This window comes from Protopterus annectens, chromosome 8.part0, assembly GCF_019279795.1.
Source record: "Protopterus annectens isolate FY-2018-M chromosome 8.part0, PAN1.0, whole genome shotgun sequence".
NCBI lineage: Eukaryota > Metazoa > Chordata > Ceratodontiformes > Protopteridae > Protopterus > Protopterus annectens.
Genome location: NC_056741.1, coordinates 1,366,987,804 through 1,367,009,194, shown reverse-complemented (window position 1 = coordinate 1,367,009,194; position 21,391 = coordinate 1,366,987,804). Strand labels below are relative to the sequence as shown.

The following is a 21,391-nucleotide window of genomic DNA, read 5'->3' as shown; positions in this document are numbered from 1 at the left end:
AGTATCAGATGAGAACAGCTGCTGTACTTTCTGGTCATTTCCTTTTCTCCCCACTCTACACACCTTTCGTCTGTCCTTTTCTCCCCACTCTACACACCTTTCGTCTGGCTTTCCTCTCTATTCCTGCCAGCATCCTGATTATCTGCTCTTTGTATCACCTCCAAAACTGCATGCACTGCTCAAGGGATTGTCTGATCAGGGACCAATGTACCAAAAGTATTAATTGTTTGCTTTCACAATTTATCATGCTGAAGGTAAACCATAGCATTCTCATTACGTTTGTCATTACCACTCTGAGATGTAACTAAACCAGGGCAATGGGGGGATTACCGCATGTACAAGCTGGCATGGGACATGATCTACAGGTGCCAGTGGAGTGCAAGTACATTATATGCATTCATTTCATGCATTATATGCATTCTAATCCTGCCTATTATAATCTGGTAAATCACTTAGTTAAAAAGCCATACCCAAGAAAGGTCTGCATGATACAAAGAGCTATGGGTGTAAAGTGGAAGTATGTAAAAAGGCGCTATAGGCTTGAATGAGTTGCAGGATCTACCATTACAAACCTGAACTGGCTTGGGTTGAGAGTTTGTAGGTTGCTGATGTCATTATTTATTAGTTTCATAATGCTCCTTTCCATAGCTTTACAGATAAGGCTGGTCAGTTTTATGGTTCTATAATTACTAGTGTCTGTTGCCTTTCCACCTTTTTGCAAGGGGACAACTTTTGTTTTTCTCCATTCAAATGGCACAAAGCCTGTTTGTATGCCGATATTAAATAACTTCCGTAAGAGGTCTGACAAGTCCTGTTTCCAGCTGACCAGTAGACACCCTGGAATGTTATCCAGTCCTATGGAAGCCGTGTTTTTAGCTTGGCTAATTCCTTTCAGTTCTTGTTCTTGGTAAATTTGGGGGGTGTAGATGCAGACATATCATACTGATATATAGAAAGGGGGTAAAGTAAGAGCTAATCTGTCGACTAGTAGATTGACTATGTCTTCTGGGTTTGAGTATGTGATGTGATTTACTATTAGTTATGTGCAGTGCTAGGCATTACTTCGGAGTTTTCCATTATAGTTAAAGAAGACTTTGTGATAGTCCTTTATCTAGATGGCAGTTTTTACCTAGTATCTTACCTTGCGTTATTTGATTAGGGTCCATAATTCCCTGGTTAATTTAGTAAGAGCATTTTTAGCATCTTGAGAGTAAAGTTTATTTTTGTGTGCAATGATTTTTTTCTTTTATTGTAGAGTCTGTTTATATTTGAGTTCCACCATAGGAGTTTCTTGTAAAATTTTGTATTGCATTTACTTTGGAAGAGGACAAATGCATCTATGGTGCTAATTACATGCATAGAATTTGGAAGAAAATGTTTCTGTATACATGGTGAGGTCATCAGGTTGGATAGGGATTTTGAACTCGGTCAGGGTATCACTGAGTTTTAGTAGATTAGCCTTAGCAGAATCTTTGAATAGCAAAGTATTGGAAGATCCTTCCTGGTTCAGTCCTATGATGAATGTGACAGATCTGTCGTCTGATTTGACCAGAGAGGAAGTGACAACTGATGAAGATCAAAGTTGCCCCATGCTAGTAAGGACTAAGTCCAGGATTTTATCACCACTAGTTAAGGTGCAGAACTAACTGGTCAAGAGAGTTTGTATTAATGAAGTTCAGAAATTTCTAGACTCACATGTCTGTGGATATACAAATCTGTCAACAGATGTTGGGGTAGTTGAAGTCTCCTAGGACAATGGTGTTTGGCTTAATGCATAGATATTCTATACTAGTTAGGTAGGCGGTATGGACTGATGGAGATAGAGAGGGGGGTTCCATAGTTAGCTATGATATAATAAGGCACTTTATTGATAGTAAGTTGGATGTACTTTTTTTAGGTATCTGTGCTGTGTGCACTACACCTGTTCATGGTTTATAGATGTGCTGTGGAGGTTGCTGAAAAGCTGGGTCCTCCTGAGGATTCTTGTTGCATGTCAGTGACCTGGTAACTGGTATGATATGTGTCTGTGTTTGTTTCCAGCAAGAGTGGTTAAGGAATACGCATGGCTCTTTACAGAATGTAAATAAGTGCCATAGGTGATATTCTTAGATGTCAGGCACAACTGTGACATTACACACATATGGAGATCCAGTAATAAGTTGGAGGAATGCCACACAGAAATAGTGACTGGATTGTGGGGGTACAACTATAGCAGCTATGCTATGATGTTGTAGAACAGGTCTATAAAAGGAGCAATTTTAGTGGCTCCCTGTTGAAATATCGGCACTTGTGTCGACACACCAAAAATGCAGGAGAAGAACGAATATCAAATATTGCTCTTCTCCTTTACCCTTGTTTTTCTGCAGGGGGCAAACCCCTTGAACTTCCCCCCAATGTGCAGGGCATGCCCCCACCCTCCTAAACTTCTGTATACCAACTCTAAGATCACCATATCTTGCAGAAAAGGGAATATTCTGAGAAATGGTCATCTCAGTCTGTTTTTTCAGCCATTCAGTCTCCATTAGCACTATATTTTATGAACTGCTCAGTGACAGAAAGTATGATCAGGTATATGAATTCTTATCAAGTATTTCTCCCTTGACATAGAAGATGGAGCCAAACACCACTATCTGCGTCCTAAGTAGATGAGCAAATTTCATCTTAGCACCACGACTAATTAGTTGAATGTCACTTTTTTGTACAGATGTCACACACTTAGGTCAATATTTTGCTTACGTCTGGTAACTGCAGTGCGAAGGATGTAACACAGTTAGATCAACTTTCTGCTTATGTCAGGTAACTACTACAGTGTAAGGTGTGCTCAATAAAGTGTTTCAGAATCCCTGAGACAGCCTTCAGGTGAAACCTAGCAAATGAAAATGGCAGGCAAAGCTATTGCTTTGCAGTAGCTATTCTAAATGGAAAGGCTGGATGGGGCCATAGGTCATAGGTAATCGATCTTATCCTGCACTATTACCTTGTGAATATTGCTATATGTCTGAATGTTTTACAGGATTATTACTATATGTTGCATTTTCTCTGCTTTCTTACAGTTTTTGTTACAATATTTCATAATCCTTTTCTTCTCCCTTCCTTTCCCAGCTCTATTACCTATTGACCACCTGTAGGTCTGGGTTTGTTTAGCCTACCAAAGACTCCTGTCACCCACCCTATCTAGGGACCAAACCTATATATTTTTGGATAGCCTCCTCCTGAAAAGACGCAAGAAAGTACGTCCTACAAACTCTTCCAGTTTTTTATCAATATTTGTATGCTTCTTGCACCCTGAAGTATTGCTAATCTCTAAGTAAGAACTGCCAGCAGCCACCCATAGCTTCTCCCTTCCCTCAACCACCAGCAACCATTAGTAACTCCAACTACCTGCCCCATTCCACATTTACAAGCTCTGTCAGTAATCCTGGAAGCAATTACCTGCTGAGTCCACTAGGTGGCTCCCTTCTACTAGAACTGCTTATCCCTCCAAACTTTTCTTTCAACATATTAATTCCTATGTTTCCCACTATCTGTTAGCCTTTTCTGCAACTTCCTCCCTTCCCCTTTCTCTATTTAACTCAACCTTACCTCACTCAGTACTTACACCAAGCATTCTTCCATCCCCTTGGACTACTTACCTCAATATAGGCACCTCACTGAATGTTTTCCTCTCAACATCTCTGCTTTGGCTCTTCCCGCTCCGTTCGCCCTGCGGGCTCACTCCGCTCCTCTCCCTACCCCCAATTCCCATCCACCCCCAGGGGTCCTACATTTAACTTCCCTCTAGACACACCTCTTACTTCATCCTCCCAATCATACTCTCATCCTCACTAATTGAGTACCACCCTGTACTTAGCCACACCTATTTACATACTATAACCAACCCCACCCCTCTCTCACTAACACACCTAACATATCACAGCCCCTACCACTTGCCCTACACTCCCACAATACTTACACCAGTAAACCATATTCAAAGCTTCAACTATATTATCATGACTACAACTATCCTCCAGTCACAACTAAAATTACCTATCTCCTTCTTACTTTTATTCCTTCTCATTACCACCTACTTCCTAACCTCCTATGAACACTCCATTTCTTTTTCTCTCTCACTTCCCTCAAAACATACCAGTACACCTGCAACATCCACACCTCCATCCTTCTTGCATACCTCCTCACAATCCATCTACCTACTTGCCAAATACCACAGACTATTACACTGCAAACTACTAAGAACTAAAACAAAGAAATTACTTGACACCTTCCTAAAACATAAACTTGAAAACTATCTCACACTACTCCATCTACTACAAGATGGTAACATACACCCCAACCCAGGCCCTCAAGCTACTACTATCAAAACACACACAAACCATATCAAACCCTTCTCTCTTTCATCCGCTACACCCCCTAACTTATTATCCTTGGCCCATCTCAAGATACGTAGCATCTGTAACAAAATTAGTCAACTCCATGCCCTACTAGAAGTACACAAATTTGATATTCTATGCTTATCAGAAACTTGGCTAAAACCTTCAATTAAAGACATTGAAATTACCCCACCTGGATATAATATTTTTAGAATTGATTGCACCTCCAGGAAGGGAGGTGGAGTAGCTATTCTATATAAAACAAACCTGAAGCTTACTCTTCTTGACCTTACCTTCACCCAAAACAATAATGCTGAAATAATCTGCTCCAAAATTCAAATTAACACTACTAAAGCAATAAATATCATCTGTGCATATCTCCCCCCTGGAAATAACATCCCCACTTTAGAACAACTTCTTGAACAACTCTCTAATAACCTCCCTCAAGAAACACTATTCCTTGGGGAGTTTAACATTGATTGGAAATCTTGTAACAATGCTAACCCTACTTCCCACATAAACCTTTATGGTTTCAAACAACTAATTGATAGTCCCACTAGAATAAATAATAAGAGCAAAAAAGAAACCACCTTAGACTGGATTCTTACAAACTCGCCCCTACAAACCTACCAAACTGGCATCCTTCCTGATGACCTCAGCGATCACTCCCTCACCTATGTCATTAGAGCTAAAACTAATGTAAACTTACCTACCTCTCACAGAACACTATATTCAAAAAAACAATTTAATCCTGAGCAGTTTCAAACAGAACTGTCACTATACAACTGGACCCCTCTAAAACGCCTCTCACTTAACAATGCTGTTGAACATTTCAACTCTGCATTCCTTGCAATCTTAAATCAACATGCCCCAAGTCGTACCATTAGAACAAAGACCAAAACAGCACCTTGGCTAACCTCTAATACTAAACACAAAATTATACTCAGAAATAAAGCTTGGAAAAAATGGCGCTCCTCTAGAAACCCAACAGATCATCAAACCTTTAGAGAGCTCAGAAACAATACCAAAAAAGCCATCCTTTCAGATAAGAAAAATGATTACTTTGAACTTCAGCAAACCACCAAAAAAGAACCAAAAAAGTTCTGGTCTACCATCAATAATCTACTTACCCCAGGCAAAGTAGTTACACCAAACCCACAGAATTTAGACCCTGATAATCCCTCTTTAATAGCCAATAACTTCAATACTTTCTTTACTACTTCCATACAAAGTCTAGCTAACCACTTATCTCCTGATGCTTCCCAACTCCTCTTAAGTAACATCAACAACTCCCTTCTTCCCCTTCAATTTCAACCCATACCCACCTCCTATATACAATCTCTCTTACAAAAACTTAAACCCACTACCCCCTCAGCAGATAAGCTTCCTGCTGAATTCCTTCAAGTAGCAGCTAAAACTATTGCCTACCCTGTTTCTATCCTAATAAACCGATCTATAAAGGAAAGTACTTTTCCAGCAATCTGGAAGATATCACACATCATACCCTTACACAAAGGAGGTAAATCCACTGACCTTTCCAACTTTCGCCCTATAGCACTATTATCTCCTCTAGCTAAAATCATGGAAAATGTATACACAAACAACTACTTAACCATCTCCTTCATAACAACCTACTAGCTAACACTCAGCATGGATTTAGACCTTCACATAGTACTACCACTGCACTACTTTCTTTTACCAACACCATCAACTGTAACCGCAACAACAACAAACTAACCTCTTCTCTTTTCCTAGACCTGTCAAAAGCCTTCGACATGGTCAACCATACACTTCTTCTACACATATTAAAATCCCTTGCCTTGGACTCCTCTTCCTTATCCTGGTTCTCATCCTATCTTGGAAACCGACAACAAGCAGTACTCTGGAAAAATTCTCTATCTGCTCTACTGCCTATCTCTTTAGGAGTACCTCAAGGATCTATACTAGGCCCACTCCTATTCTCTATCTTTATTAATGATCTCCAATAATCTATCCAAAACACAACCTGTATACAATATGCAGATGATTCTACCATTATTTGCACAGCTTCCACTCAATCTGAACTCCAGTCACTGACACAATCTACCTTTTCAACCGTCGAACAGTGGTTTTCAAAAAGATGTCTTCTCCTCAACCCCAAGAAAACAAAACTGTTACTATTCTCACCTACCCACAAATCTTCTCAGCTAAGCTTCACTGTTACTGCAAGTGACAAGTCCCTCATCTCCCCCGATTCTACTACCAAACTGCTTGGTGTTACTATTGATAATAATCTTAACTATGATTATCACATCAATAACACCATAAAAGCAGTTAATAAAAAGATTGGTTCACTGTACAGAATTAAACCCTTCCTTACACCAGAAGCACGGACCACCTTAGCACAATCACATCTTCTCTCTACTCTACTGTATGCTTCCTCTATTTACACTAATCTCTCTAAAAGCAACCTAAGGAAACTGACTACATCCTACCACAATATAGCTCGTTTTGCCACAGCATCCCAGTATAGAACTCACCACTGTCTTAACTTAAAACACTTACACTGGTTAGAACTTCCTAACAAGCTTATATATCAACAACTCTTAATAACACATAACATTCTATATCAACCATTAAAGACACCTGCTCTTAGTAACCTCTTGATCCCCTATAATAACTTGAAACAGCTGCGCTCCGCCGAAAAGCTACAGGTCAACACAACTAGAATTACAAATTCAGCAGGTAACTGCCTTTTCTCCAACTTAGTAGGCAAAATATGGAATAACCTCCCCTCACACATTACCTCTCTAGCCCTTTCATCTTTTTAAAAAACAACTTCTTTTACATCTGAACAACTTCTGGCTCTGCTCCTGTACCACTCCAGACTAATCTACTTTCTTCTTTCTACTATCATATTTCCTAAATTCAAAACTGCAATCTTTCTCTGTGATCACAAATGACCTAATGACTGTACTGCTACTACTGTTCTCAAAAAAAAAGAGCAACTAACAGGGTCTCTACCCGCTTCGCTCCCCACCCTGCCCATTATTCCCTCCTGCCCCCAGTTGTCCCACCTTTATTACACTTACAAACCCCTCCCATCTTTCCAGTAGCCAACCACAGCACTAACCTAACACTACCTCCTCCATCTTCCCACTACTATCACACCTCCTCAGTTAACATGTACAAGCATACCTTACCTATGCTCACTGCATGCACTCTCCTTGCATATCTTACATCCTACCAAAGCTCCATCATTCCCCCACTCAACCACTACCGCTGTACTACTACTCACACCACCACTCATGTCCACCCTCACTCAGCTCCCCTCCCACCAGCTCAAGAAACATCCCTATGCACCCCCCACATATTCATAGGTTCATAGGTTCATACTAGGCTATCTGCCCTAGGGCATTTATAAGCCTAGCCAGAATGTGTTTGGCTTTCACCACCCATTTTAAATTTATTTTCCTATGCCCTCTTTCGAGGTTAGTATACTGTGCCTCTGTCTAACAGTGAGACAGAAGTGATACCCGGGGTAAGCCTACGATCTCCCATCCACTCATCAAGATACCTCTTGAAGAGAGTCAATGAGGGACTCTGCCTAACCTGGACTGGGATTTTATTCCAGAGTGAAGGGAGCCTCTGGGTTATGAATCTGTCCCTCCAGCATGTCCTACTTATTTCAGTGCTGAGGTTCAAGTCTCTCGAGCGCGTAGTTCAATGGGATTTGGATTTTCTGAGGTGCAGCATGTCCATTAATTCCGGGTTGGACATGGCTTTATCGTCAGGCACAGATCACCTCTGAACAGGCGGTATGCCACTGAGTAGAGCTGGAGTTTCTTTAACCGGGCAGCATATGGCATCTGTTTGAGCCCTTTGATCCTCTTGGTGAGGTACTTTTGGGGTCTTTCCAGTTGCTGCAGGTGTCTGGTAAGGTACATCCCAAAAGGCATTGTACTCAATTATGGGCCTGATGAGGGATGAGTAAAGAGGCATGATGACCTCCCCTGATCTAGATGTGAATCCCTTCATGATTAGGTGGGCTATATAAAATGTTTTTCTAACCACTTTGGCCACGTGGTTGTCAAATGAGAGATTGCTATCAACTTGGGTCCCCAGGTCCCTAATTACTTCTTCTGTACTTAATGGATTACCACCTATGTGGTAATTTGTGGGCACTTTGTTTTTGCCAAAGGGGATGACTATACACTTTTTGCCCTTTAGCTTGCGGCCATGGCTCTGGCACCAGTTGTTTGTTTCTATGAGGCCCTTTTGGAGGATGCTTGTGTCAGCTGGAGAGTCGATTATGGTGCCCAGTTTGCAGTCATCTGCGAACTTGGTCAGCCACAGTCCTTCCATGTTGGCCTGTACCCCTGAGAAATATATACTGAACAAGAGAGGTCCCAGGACTGAGCCTTGTGGGACACCACTTGTAACTGGTTTGGAGTCTGACATGGCTGCAGCAATTCTAACCATGTGGGTTCTGTCCTTGAGCCAGTTTGCAATCCATCTAGTGACATAGGGGTTTATATTTAAGCTGGTGAGCTTATCTATAATGCCAGAGTGGGGTATTGTATTGAAGGCTTTGCGAGGTCCAGGTAGGCTGTGTGGACCACTTTTCCCTCGTCAATGGCCTTGGTGACTGTTTCAAAGAAATCAACCAGGTTTAAGAGGCAGGATCTGCCCTTAACAAAGCTGAACTGGGTAGGATCCAGTGTCTGTAGGTCCCCAATATCTTTATTTATGAGGTCCATGATGATCCTTTCCATAGCTTTGCAGACCAAGCTAGTCAGGCTTATAGGGCGATAGTTTCCAGGATCCGTTGAGGCACCACCTTTATGGAGAGGGACCATTGTTGCTGTACGCCACTCTTTGGGCACATATCCTGTAGTGAGGCTGAGATTGAACAGTAGTTTTATGTTTGGGTTTAGCTCTTCTTGGAGTTCATGTAGGACGCAGCCCGGGACACCGTCTGGTCCCACTGATGCTGTGTTTTTTGCTTTGGAGAGGGCGGCTCTTACCTGAGCATCTGGATGTCAGGGGGGCAGCACTCTGCTGGGATAGATATTTGCCCTTTTGGTGGGGAGGGGGGGAGAAGTTATTACTCAAACATAAAGCATCCCTACAACTTAACACAGTAACCCTCCCACCATATCTATTACCCAAAGAGCACAATTATAAAGTTTCCCTTATAAACAAACACATTCAAAAACTGAGAAAACTAATAACCTCATGCATATCTAAACTAGCCCTAAGTGGAGATATCCAACCCAACCCTGGCCCTACCATCTCCAACCCCAATCCTCATAATTAGACTACAAACCACAACTTCTCCCATATTACAGCCAATAGAAAGCCAAGTGACTTCCTTCTACTAAGCCTAAATATTAGAAGTATATCCAACAAAGTCCATGAACTCCATGCCACCATAGACTTGTACTCCCCAGATATAGTCATCCTGACAGAAACCTGGCTAAAACCTCACATTACCGGTGAGCAAATACTCTCTACAGGTTATGGCATACTAAGAGTAGACCGGCTAAACAAGAAAGGAGGCGGTGTAGCTATAATATTTAAACAGCATCTAAACATCCAGATCTTAAAATCATCAGCTCCACAAATAGGCAATGAAGAAATAATATATACCAACCTCAAAATAAACCAAAACAAAACCATCAACATAATTGGATGCTACTTCCCACCTGGCCAAAACATCCCTCCACTAGAAAACCTCCTCAGCTGGTCTACCCACCATCTCCCCCAAGAAACTATCATTTTAGGTGATTTCAATATTGACTGGCAATCCTGTTCTGGCAACCATCCAACCCATCATGTAAACCTTCATGGCTTCACCCAACTAGTCCAGTCACCAACCAGGATAAATAAAAACTCCAGCAAGCACACTACCCTGGACTGGATACTAGTCAGTAAGAGCCCCCAGTCATATATAACAGGCTGCTTATCAGATAGCCTCAGTGATCACACCCCAACATTCCTACTCAAAAAATATCTATACCAAGCTAAACCTGTCATCTATCGTCAAATACGTAAAAAACTAAACTTTAACCCACTCACATTCATCTCATCCCTCAAAGAATGTAACTGGCATCCTCTAAAGTACCTCAGTCTTGATGATGCAGTTGATTTTTTTAATACTACCTTCCTGAGCATCTTTAATTACCATGCCCCCATAAGACTTTCCAGAATCAAAGCACAACCCTCCCCATGGCTACAGAAAACCACTAAGTCAGAAATGAAAAACATGGATAAAGCCTGGGAGCACTGGCGCAAAACCAAAGCCCCCTCAACTAGACAGAAATTCCTAGAACTACGCAATAGTCAAAAAGCTAATAAAACAGGACAAATTCCAATACTACCAGTCTGCCCTAGACTCCTCTCAACACAGCCCCAAACAATTCTGGTCCTCCATAAACTCCATCCTCCACCCAGGTAAAGTCAGTACCCCTCCACCCTACCGCCAACATAAAAAAACTCTTAACTAAACTTAAGCCCACCAGATTAGCAGCAGACAACCTCCCAAGTGAAAATCTACAAATCGCAGCTGATGCTCTGGCCTACCCAGTATCCATCTTGATTAACCGATCTCTGTCAGAAAGTTACGTTCCCACACTGTGGAAAATTTCACATATAATTCCCCTCCACAAAGGTGGGCCCTCCACAGAACTAACCAATTACCGCCCCATAGCTATTCTCTCTCCACTCTCCAAAATACTAGAGAGATGCATACACTCTCAGGTCTCAGACTACCTCCTTACTAACAACCTCCTTCCCAATACTCAGCATGGTTTCCAACCAAACCATAGCACCACCACTGCCTTACTCTCCTTTACTAACACTATCCTTCAGCATAAAAACAATGGCTATCTCTCCTCTGCTACTTTCCTAGACCTATCTAAAGCATTTGACATGGTCCCACACAAACAACTTATCTCTGTCCTAAATAACCTATCCTTCTCACACTCACAATCAGTCACCAACTGGATTCAGAGTTACCTGTCTGACCGCCAACAATCCTTTGTATTTCAGAATGACATATCTCCCCAACTACCTGTCTAAATAGGGGTTCCCCAAGGATCCACCCTTGGACCCCTACTCTTCTCTGTTTTCAACAATAATCTAGCCTCTGCCACCAAACATGGCACACACATACAATACGCAGATGACTCAACCATCATCTGCTCAGCCCAGTCCCTACCCAAACTGCAAAAAGTCACACAGGAAGCATTTTCCTCTGTTGAAACTTGGTTATCCGATGCCCAATTAATACTCAACCCAAACAAAACTAAACTACTCATCTTCCAACCCACCAAACATACTCAAAACAACTCTCACTTTAACATTACAGCAAAAGACAACACCACTATATACCTAACTGAACACACCAAATTGCTAGGAGTGGAAATAGACAATAAACTAAAACTTGACATTCACATATCCTTTACCATAAAAACGTCCACAAAAAACTAGGAGCGCTATACAGAAATAAGAAACTTCTCACCAAAGCAGCAAAGATTTCAATAGCAAATTCCCACATTATCTCCACCCTACTTTATGCCTGTCCAATATACACCAACCTAAGGCAATGCGATCTAAACAAGCTAAAGACCTGCTACAACAAAATCACCAAATTCGACACAGGGGCATCCTACCGTAGTCACCACCATCTCTCACTTGCTGAACTGGGCTGGCTTGAACTCCCTCACCTCCTTCAGTGGTATCAACTCTCACTCGCCCACAAACTAGTAAATCATCAACTAAATTTCCCATCCCTCCAGAATCTACTCCAACCCTATCGCACCACCAGACCACTAAGATCCAGCAACAAAAATCACTTGCAGATCACTAAAGCCAATAACTCTGTTGGTGAAGCACTATTCTCTTGCACCATAGTCAAATTATGGAACTCCCTCCCACCCACAATTACCTCCATACCATCATGCACCCACTTCAAAACTTTACTAAAAGTGCACCTCCCTTGCAACTCCCACTCTAATATCACCCTCCCCATCCAGCCACTACCTTTCTTTCCACTCCACTAACTACTTTGATTATAGCAAGCCCAGATGCTCATAAGCCAGTACTTATTATACAGCAGGAACTTCTTCTTGTAACATTTGTTAATGTCTGTTATGTACTTCACAGATAAAGATTCTATTTGTCTACTGATGTACTATGTTCTTCATCTGTAAATATGTTGTAAGTAATTGCTATGTATATTGTTAATTGCTATGTAATCCAATGTAACTACTGTCTGTTTATTTTAACTGTGGAGCTTTTCTCCCCGGGCCTCCGCTGAAAATGGACGTACGTCCAGTCGGACACTACCAGTCAACAAATATAAATAAATAAATACATAGTGACTGATTTCTTACTGATCTCATACTCAGTATATAGTGCATCTCCTTTAGTACTATAACAAGTACAGTTCTTTTAGCTATTCTAACCAGTGTATACTGAAACACTGTTCAACAGTAAATATCCATTGATGAGGTTTGTGAACATACACACACATGGATAGATAGATACTTCGATATATAGAAGCATAATGTGGTGGAACTCATTCTAGAATGCATCAGAATTTATAAAGAGTAAGTGTTTAAATAGTTTTGTATATCATTTTTGATGCAATGGGTTAAAATGTATTTTACCTGATTATTTAAGTATATAAAAAAAGAACTATAGGCCTGGATATCAGAGAAACTGGTCTGCCACTGTCATGGACGTTTTGAGCCTAGTGGTTTTGAGGTTTGTGCTGTGGCAGAGAAGAAACAACCTGAAGAGGCCTACTGCATAGAACAATCTGGAAATACTCTGCTGAAGAAGCCAGCCCAACTAGGGTTACCCCCTGTCCCTCTTTATGCAGTGCAGTCCCTATTTGGGCACTTACGTCCTATGGAAAAAAAATGAAAAATGGCAAATGTCCTGAGATTTTATGAGAAACAAAATTTTATAAGCATCCTTTAATAGTTGCATATGACAATTGTTTTGTACCTGAAGCACCTAAGTATTATATTAAGCAGCATAAGTAACCCAAATGCTGCAACAATAAGCTTTTATTTTGGCAAAAAAAGTGATGTTCAGTCCTGTGAATTGGCTGCGAGTAGACCTTGTCCTACAAAATCTCATGTTTATACAAAAAATGTCAAAATCACGTAAAGAAAGGCACACAAGTGGAGATACAGCACAATGTATTCAAAAAAGGCTTTATTCCACACCATAATTAACCCCAGTAAAATAGAAGAGTCGTTTTTTTTATCCAAACTAAATCAGACTTCATCAGATAGCACACATCAAACTCACAAGTTCCCTTTAAAAATAAATTCAAAAAGTTTCATCCAATCATGTGAACCCAATTAATTAAGTTAATCAGAACCACATACTGGGTAGGTAAAACTCCATAGTTCCTTCAAAATGTTTCTTGTGAAATGTCAAAAATTTTCACAAATACATTCACTAGTGTTGCTCATATTTTAAACATACCTTAAAACCACTTGAACAATTATAAAAATAATATACAAATAAGTTACTCAGGTAAAAAGTGACTCAGTAAAAAAGTTTTATATAGAAACATTTTTTAAAAAAAAATAATAGTTTAACACAGTATATAAATACTACCATCTAATGGCCAAAAGGTAAACCACATCCAAATGGCCGAGAATTGAACCCAGGTCTCCTGCGTGGGAAGCAAGAATTCTAATTCTAAAGTGTAAATTTATGATAGACTAACTGAATGTCAATATAAGATATTAAAAAAGCATAAAATGCTGTAACCATATAGCACCAATACATAACTGTTGTATTAAATCTACATAAAAGCACAATAAATATTTTTTACAGTGCAATACAAGTTTAGCATAATTTGACGTTGGTGCACATTTTAACCAATAGGTTATAAAATCACAGTTTAGCTGCTCTAAGTTTTGAAAGTGGGGCAGTGCTGATATATTCATTGAGCCCAGGTGGTCTCCCAGAATCAAGGGTAACCTGCCAAAAATGTTCCCGGTACAAAAGGCGAGCCTCCCATGGGCCACACCTAATGTCCATAGGAACTTACTCAACCACAAAGAATACAAAAATTAGCACCAGCACCAATCAAGGTGTGCTTATACAAGGCATTTTTCTCATTAGATGTCCTGATGTTATAGTACTGCTCATATATACGCTTCCTCAATCTACGCTCTGTTTTCCCTATGTAAAATGCCTGGCATAGTGAACAGGAAGCCAAATAAACAACTCTGTTGGTATTGCAGTTGGAAAAAGCACTACTGAAGACATCACTCTCCCTACTTTGAATGTGTACTTTGTCACAATCAACAATATGCACACTCTGTGCATAAGCACCACACTTGAAGGTACCAAATCTATTACGTTTAGTCTCTCTAAAAGGTGTGTGTGACTCAAAACAGGTCCTTACAGTTCCTGCCCTTCCTAAATACAAAGTTCAAGGGTTCTTTTCCCAAGGTTGTCAAATCAGTGAAATTAAGGAATTTCTCCCATTCCCTGCTGATAGTATGTCTTACAAAAGGGGCATTACCCCCAAAATCCATGGGAAAAATCCTATCAATCAATTTACCATCATCCACTGGTTTAATAGTTGGGGTCTCTAGTGGGCCCCTCAATAACAAAGGAAAATAGAGATCCGTTCTCTTAGATAGTAATTCCCCCTTGAGCTTTTTCACCAAATGCTGGGGGTATCCCCTTTCATAAAAAAATCTTTCCAATGTATCACATTTGAGTTCAAAGTCATCGTTGTTAGAAGTCAAATGGCTCACCCTAATAAACTGTCCCTTAACAATTCCTATTTTTTTATGTAAAGGGTGTGCACTATTAAAATGTAAGTACGAATTGGAGAAGGTCTCTTTACGATAAACAGTGGACTTAAATCCTTGGTCAAGCTTATAAATACTCACATCAAGGTAGTCTATTCTATCATAGGTAACCTTGTGGGTAAATGTCAAGAAATTAGTGGTATTACCAAGAAAGTCCATGAATCTCACAAGTTGGTCCTCAGTATCTGTCCAAAAAAGACAGATATCATCCAAAAACCTCTTATAAAAGGACCAACATCCCCTAAACTCAGAACTCAACACAAACTTTCTTTCCCACCAATAAAGGACAATATTGGTGTAGGTGGGAGCACAGTGGACTCCCATCGCCACACCTGTAACCTGTTGGGAAATTGTTTTTCAACACCGTCTCCATCAAGCATAACATCACATGTAAGCGGCGATAACTAACACCCTTCTCTAAATGTCAATAGTGACAAAAAACATACTCTCAGTGTTTAAATTGTGGTCAATTTACCTGAGAAATTCCCACAAATCTTTAAGGATCTCATTCTCAGTTCCCCACACAGCCTTGTCAGGTCTACATATTGTTTTGGAGCCTTCAGCTGAGACGATGGGTCTTAAGGCGGGGTTGGTATGGTCCTTATGGACTTCGGGGATACCAAAAATGCTAGGTACCATAGGCCTAATGTTGACAAGATAGTTGTGTGTCTCCAGATCAATAAGCCCTTCAAGTAATAAATCCCAAAGTAGTAAATCAATCTTCTGATGGGCAATATTGATTTCATTCCTTGGCACGCAAGCATAATACAGGTGTCACCCAAAAAGTCCAACATTTTAGCTTCATAATTGGTTAAGTCCATAATAACCGTACCCCCCTTTATCAGGTTTCATAACCCATATGTTTTTGTCTCTCCTCAAATGCTCAACAATAGCCCGTTCCTCTCTACTAAGGTTGGAACTGCATTTGTGTGTAGGCATTGTGGTCCTAAGTTCCCTTTCAACGACAGCCTCAAAATTGGCCAACTGGGAGTGCAAAGGAGGGTTAAAGACACTTCCTCTCCTAGGCTTGTCACTCTCACAGGTGTTATCAAATGTCAATTTAAAGTTGACCTTACATACAAAAGTTTTAAGACATCTCCGTTGCTTATTTTAAAGCTGTCTCGCTATGTTAAACCCATTTAACATAGCGAGACAGGTTTAAAAAAAAGCAATGGAGAAAGCAAGATCTCCGTTGGTTTTTACACACTGTGTCGCTATGTTAAAGGAGTTTAACATAGCGAGACAGCTTTAAAAAAAGCAACGGAGATCTCTGTTGCTTTTTTTAAACCTGTGTCGCTATGTTAAACTCTTTTAACATAGTGAGACAGTGTTTTAAAAGAGACTTATACTAATGGAAAAAGTCCGGGCGACCGGACCTTTTTCCATTAGTATAAGTCGATTTACAATGTGCACGCTGGCCAATCAGCGTGCATGTTTTGGAATATTAATGGGGGGTCATGGTATAATAGGATTTTTCCCATGGATTTTGGGGGTTATGCCCCTTTTGTAAGACATACTATCAATAGGGAATGGGAGAAATTCCTTAATTTAACTGATTTGACTACCTTGGGTAAAGAATCCTTGAACTTTGTATTTAGGAAGGGCAGGAAACATAAGGACCTGTTCAAGTCACATGCACCTGTTAGAGAGACTAAACGTAATAAATTTGGTACCTTCAAGTGTGGTGCTTGTGCATAATGCTGACTGTGACAAAGTACACATTCAAAGTAGGGGAGAGATGTCACCAGTAGTGCTTTTTCCAACTGCAATACCAACAGAGTTGTTTATTTGGCTTCCTGTTCACTATGCCAGACATTTTACATAGGGAAAACGAAGCGTAGATTGAGGAAGCGTATATATGAGCATTACTATGACATCAGGACATCTAATGAGAAAAATTCCTTGTATAAGCACACCTTGATTTGTGCTGGTGCTAATTTTGTATTCTTTGTGGTTGAGCAAGTTCCTATGGACATTAGGGGTGGCCCTTGGGAGGCTTGCCTTGAGTACCGGGAACTTTTTTGGCAGATTACCCTTAATTCTGGGAGACCACCTGGGCACAATGAGTTTATCAGTATTGCCCCTCTTTTAAAACTTAGAGCAGCCAAACTGTGATTTTATAAACTATTGGTTAAAATGTGCACCAACATCAAATTATGTTAAACTTGTATTGCACTGTAAAAAATTATTTGTTGTGCTTTTATGTAGATTTACTACAACAGTTAGGTATTGGTGCTATATGGTTACAGCATTTTATGCTTTTTATGTCTTATATTGACATTCAGTCAGTCTATCATAAATTTACACTTTATGTACTTTAGAATTCCTGCTTCCCACGCAGGAGACCTGGGTTCAATTCTCAGCTCTTTAGATGTGGTTTACTTTTTGGCCACTAGATAGTAGTATTTACATACTGTGTTAAACTATTATTTTTTTTTAAAAAATGTTTCTATATAAAACTTTTTTACTGAGTCACTTTTTACCTGAGTAACTTATTTGTATATTATTTTTATAATTGTTCAAGTGGTTTTAAGGTATGTTTAAAAGATGAGCAACACTAGTGAATGTATTTGTGAAAATTTTTGACATTTCACAAGAAACATTTTGAAGGAACTCTGGAGTTTTACCTACCCAGTATGTGGTTCTGATTAACTTAATTAACTGGGTTCACATGATTGGATGAAACTTTTTGAATTTATTTTTAAAAGGAACTTGTGAGTTTGATGTGTGCTATCTGATGAAGTCTGACTTGGTTTGGACAAAAACTACTCTTCTATTTTACTGGTGTTAATTATTGTGTGGAATAAAGCCTTTTTTGAATACACTGTGCTGTCTCTCCACTTGTGTGCCTTTCTTTACTTGATTTTGGCTTTTTTGGGCACACTGTCCTTGAAACTGTGGTTATACAAAAAATGTCCCACTTCAGACATATGAAAAGGTGGTGACCCTAAGCCTAGCAGAAACTACCTGAATTTATTTTGGAGCTAATCACAAGCCTGTATGGGAGATTGCAGTGTTTTGATTTTTTTTTTTCACTTCCTAATGAAAACTTTCCACCACTGAACTTTTATTTTGCTGTCTGCTTTAATAAAAATCTGTTTTATGGACAAAGTGCCTCTACTGTCTTGTGTTGGTACCAGTACAAGTTTGCGCACGTGCTCGAACACACACACACACATCCATGGTCATCTAGAAAATGCTGTTATTTCATGTAATAAGGTTGCCCTCCAGTGGCTAAAAAAATGGCAGCAAGTACAGCGATGCAGTTTCTTCATCGTGGGGAATATCTTTTTCTGTTTGAACGGGTTAGTAAAGATGCTGTATTTAGAGCACAAGTTGTAGGGTTATTTTACTTGAAAAAGCAACTCAAAAGGGATTTACCATAGAGACATGCAATAAATAAAGGCAAGTGTTTTATTCACTCTGTGTTAAGGAGAAAGGTGGAGTAAATTGGGAGAAATATTAATAATAACAAGAATATGGAAGGATGAATGGAATTTTAAATATTTATTTCCCTACAACAGACAAATATGAATTTGTCAAAGTTAAATACAAAAGAATGACCACAGAACTACAGAAACATAGAACCTGTGAGCTAAGAACAGCCCGATCTCTTTACTCATTGTATACACTTGCTTTCAAACAGCATCCCATAATCCTTCCTATCTAGTAATGTTTTTAGTATTATTTTTTTTTTTGCTTGCTGAAATAGGATGACATCTGTCTCTTTTAGACTTTAACCTGAAAACTTTACAATGGTTGACAGACTTGCTTATTTATATCTCAGTGTGGAGGCTATAAGAATCAAATCGAAGTCTGAAGCGTGGAGCTCAATTATAGTTTGTTACCTTATCAATTAATTTATGTGTAGTCATGTCTAGTTTAATCAAATATGTCTTGTCTGCCTGTTTTCATGCTCACTACTACCAAATTCAGGAGGCAAACACTTTTCTATAAAAAGTGTTTTCCCTTTGTACTGCTCCCTGATCATTTCTGTTCTTAGTTACTTACTGCTTGACCAGGACAAGCAAATGGTGGCCTCTGCTGACCTTCTGCAGTGAAAACTGTAATCCTGTGCTACTTGCCTGCAGTATAAATATAGATCACCTGGATCCACTGCAGACCCTCTCAACACCCTTGCTTTGGAGATCTGAAAGATGACACAATGAGGACTTGAATCTATATAAAAAGCTGAGGGAAGCCGCAGTGGTGTATTTTCTTTCAATATAGTTTGCTGCAATGTTTTATTTTAGGAATGATCTATTTTCCACTTGCCTTGGGTTCTACTACGGACCTTTTAATGTCGGAATGCAGAGAAATCAAAATACTGAGAAGTAGTAGGGGAAGAATTAAACTGTGTGTGTGTGTGTGTGTGGGAGGGAGGGGCATATCAACTCCATGGTGACACCAACTCAGAGATGGAAGAAATGTCTCAGCACAAATGAACCACTGCTAGTGCACACTTAGAAATAACATAAGCAGTGATTTTTATGGAAAACGACAATCAGCATTATGTTCCTCAATGTCTAGAGCTTTGGGTAAATGACATTCAGGAAATTTTATTTTGGTCATCTATACACATGCCCTTCTTGACTTTAGGACAGCACACTGGATCAGCGCATGGCATTGCCACCTTGCAGCAAGAGATTCCCTAGTTCGATTCTAGGCTGGGTGTCCTCTGTGCGGAGTCTGTGTGTCCTTCCTGTATTTGCATGGGTTTCCTCCAGGTGCTCCATTTTCTTCCCACATTCCAAAGACATGCAGTAGGTGGATTGGACATTCTAAACTGGCCATAGGTGTGTGTGGTGTGTGAAAGAACAACTGCAGCAGAGCTCGCCACCCAGTGGTGTGAATCTTGGCTATAGATAATTGCCACTGTTGGGGTGACACCATGACCCCATGTGTGAAAAGGGGCGGTGGATGGATGGATTTCTTCTTGGCAATATAGGGAGCACTGCCTGTTGATTAAAAGCAAGTTAAATGAAAAGTTGCCTGCTGACCACTGCACAGTTAAATAAACTAGAATGTGTTTATGTCCTCGCTATCAGTGAAGTCTTCTGAGCTTACAGCAACTTAAACCATCCCTTATATTTTGGTAGTTGTTAAAAACAAACACACAAACCATAAACTAGTCCTCTAGTGTGACTTTTTACTGACAGTACTGGCATGTCTGTGCCTGCTGTTTAATCTGTATTCACAACTGCATTGAATTTTAACATTAGGTTATTAGTTTAAGTTGTTGTGCTAGGATTTTACAGATTACCTTAGTATGCAAACTTTTATTAAAGATAGTGTCATAATCTAAAAATACTATAAAAAAGTAATAATGTTAACAAACAGTAAGACTCCAGAGCTGCTGTTACAAATACATCCTTCATCAGATGATTACAGATATATTTTAGAAACATCCTTTAAAGCTCATAGTTTTGTGTTTAGAGAGCAGATCATTTGAGAATACTGGATACTTGTGTGACATTGCCATGGATATAAGACCAAATCATACACTTTACCTAAATAATATTAATGATAAAATTAAAGAGATCATTATTTGCCCTGTTCCCCCAGTTTGGTCAAATAATGGACATAGTAACTTTGAAGACCATGAAGATGACAGAACAGGCCTTGGTTATCTTCAATGAACTTGGATCTGCTACAAATGCATTACGACAATTACAGGGATTCTCATTTTATAGCAAGCCTTTGCGTGTACAGTATGCAAAACAGATTCAGATTTGATTGCAAAAATGAAAGGCACTTACGGTGACGAAGAGAAGAAGGAAGTGAAGAGGAAGACTAAAGCTCAGGAACAAGCGAAAAGGCTACTCAGGAACCGTCTAAAACGACACCGTCAAGTACAGACACGGAGTCTGATCACAACCCACCAAACACTATTTTATGCCTCAACAATCTCAGGAACCGTATAAAATGACACCGTCAAGTACAGACACAGAGTCTGATCACAACCCACCAAGCACTATTTTATTCCTCAACAATCTGCCAGAAGAGACCAATGAGATGATGCTCTCCATATTGTTTAACCTGTTCCCTGGCTTTAAAGAAGTGCAGTAAGAATCCAGAGCTGTTGGTACAAATACATCCTTCACCAGATGACTACAGACTTCAGAAACATCCTTTAAATAATTTAGTTTGAATGGACAAATTACAGGATCATGTTTTTATAACACCTTA

At 39.8% G+C, this 21,391-nt stretch overlaps 1 pseudogene; it reads left to right on the top strand.

Moving 5' to 3' along the window:
• Window positions 1–20,654: 20,654 nt before the first annotated feature.
• Window positions 20,655–21,391, top strand: part of LOC122808491 — a 64,972-nt pseudogene continuing 64,235 nt past the window's right edge.